This window comes from Nicotiana tabacum, chromosome 24 (assembly GCF_000715075.1).
Source record: "Nicotiana tabacum cultivar K326 chromosome 24, ASM71507v2, whole genome shotgun sequence".
NCBI classification, from domain to species: domain Eukaryota; kingdom Viridiplantae; phylum Streptophyta; class Magnoliopsida; order Solanales; family Solanaceae; genus Nicotiana; species Nicotiana tabacum.
Window position 1 is genome coordinate 74,124,084 of NC_134103.1, and position 2,683 is coordinate 74,126,766.

Here is a 2,683-nt window from a genome sequence, read left to right on the forward strand (position 1 = left end):
ACATCTTGGTCGAAGTTGATTATATGTCTAAATGGGTTGAGACCACTGCTCTACCCAACAATGAAGCGAGAAGTGTGGTGGCGTTCTTGAAGAAGAATATTTTCACAAGATTTGGTACTCCGCGGGCTATCGTAAGTGATGGGGGGTCACATTTTTGCAACAAGGCTTTTGACACTTTGCTTAGCAAGTATGGTGTCACTCATAAAGTTACGACTCCCTATAATCCACAAGCTAGCGGTCAAGTGGAAGACTCCAATCGAGAGATAAAGAGTATCTTGTCCAAAACAGTGAATGCTAACCGGACGGATTGGTCAAAGAAGCTTGATTATGCACTATGGGCTTATCGGACTGCTTTCAAAACTCCTATCGGGATGTCTCCATACTGGTTGGTGTTTAGCAAAGCTTGTCATCTTCCGGTGGAACTGGAGCACAAAGCCATGTGGGCTTTAAAGAAATTGAATCTTGATTGGGATGCAACTGCTATCTTGCAGGTTGCACATTTGAATGAATTGGATGAGTTCCGGTACCATGCCTATGCAAGTTCGTCCTTATACAAAGAGAAGATGAAATACCTCCATGACAAATACATTCAGAACAAGAAGTTCAAGGTGGGCGATCTTGTTTTGTTGTTCAACTCACGGTTGAAGATGTTTCCCGGAAAGCTGAAATCTAAATAGAGTGGTCCCTTTGAAATTGTTGGTGTAACGCCTTTTGGTGCATTGGACTTGAAGAACAAAAACAATAAGGTTTTCCGAGTCAATGGTCACCGGGTGAAGAACTATTTGGGAAATGTTGATGATAACCACGTGGTGGTAGTGATTCATTTCAAATGATGGTAATCTACGTCGTACTGCGATGTTAAATCAGGCGCTTCTTGGGAGGCAACCCATATTCCTTTTTCTTTTCCTTTTGTCTTTTGTAGTTAGGTGTTATTTTGGTGCTGACTGGTTTTGAAGTATGTTGCAGGAATGAGTGTACTTTACATGAATTATGCCCAGAAAATTGGCTACGTGTGGTAAGAATTGCGGACCGCAAATGTATTATGCGAATCGCAAAATTTTGGTTGCTACAGCAAAAGGTGATCTGCGGCAGCACAATTACATTGTGTACCGCATAATTTGAAAGGGAAAAATGACAACTCTCTAAAGTTGGTTTGTCAGAGAAATGGCCAAATTGCGTCCGCAAGACAAAATCCGCGGTCCGCAACAAATTTTGCGGCCGCACAGAAACTTCTGCGGACCGCAGCACAAAAGGGCTTCTGAGCCCCCAGGTAACAGAGTGCGGACCGCAATGGGAATTCGGCCGCCACACTCAACTCTCTTTCCCTCAGTCAAAACCATCTAGTATAAATAGAAGGCATAGGGCTACTACTACTTTTTTCCCTCTCTGAGCATTCACAAGTCTAAAACATTAAAATCATATGGTAAATCATCTGCCACACACACTCAACATCTGTGATCACTCATTTGCACTACTTCAAATTTGGTATGCCTCAATTACTTGTAGAAATTTTCAATTTTTAGTTTAATTTACAACTTGTTAGTTAGGTTTTGGCCAATTGTCTGTAGAATTCAATTATACAACCATGTGGGGTTAAAACTGTAGTGGGTCAACTAGTACTTGCTCTATGGGGAATGGGTAAATAGGTTTTCGTGATTATACACTTCCACTATGTCAAATTTGTGCAAAAATTGCAAACCCTAGAACTCTGATCGTAATTGTGTTAAATTCTGCGGTCGCACAAGAAATTGTGCAGTCCGCAGAAGTTGAAATTAGGGTACTTTAGTCAAGCATGATTCAGAGGCCACAATGAAAAATATGCGGACCGCAAAAATTTCATCGTGACCGCAAAACAACTAGTTTTCTGTTATCAGAGAGTTGTCAATTTGATGACTCACATATGCGGCCGCAATGGAAAATGTGCGGACCGCAGAAAAGTGATTGCGGTTGCAAAACATACCATTCTCTGTTATCAGAGAGTTGGCATATTGGTGGTATCTGAGCTGCGGCCGCAATGAAAATAGTGCGGACCGCAATCCAATTCTACGGTCGCACTGACCATTGTGCGGACTGCAAATACAATTCTGCGACCGCAACATTAAATTGTTGTCCGCAATGCCAGTCTGCGGCCGCAATGATAATTCTGTGGACCTCACTCTCCTACCTTACAAGCATGTTTTACACTGTATTGTTCACTGTCTCTCTGGTGTGTTCTTGTATGGTTGCACTTGAATTACAACTGACACCTGCTGTTGCTTGGTACAGAAAATGGTTAGATCTCGAGGCAGAGGTGATACTTCAAATGGGAGGGGTGAACCTTCCAGGGGTCGAGGCAAGAGTGTTTTACCCCTTGCCCTGCAACAAATAATCACAAAAAAGGCTATAACCGGCTGAGGGAGAAATGCAAAGCCCTCCGAATCTAGTTCTTATGCCCCGTATAGGGAAACATTAGAGGGCAACTCGGTTCAAGAGCTGCCGGCTGTCCAATCAAAGCCATCGGGAAGGTATCAACTCCGAGACGAGCCTTCCACATCAAATAGAACCTCCGAGGGTTCAAAAAGTGCTAGTAAGGCTTCCGCGCCCTCCTCTACACCTGTCCTTGAGGCACCAGGGACAACAATTTATGACATCCCAGATAATGGCCGAGGGGGAGATACTACAGTTGTCGTCCTTGAGCGGTCGA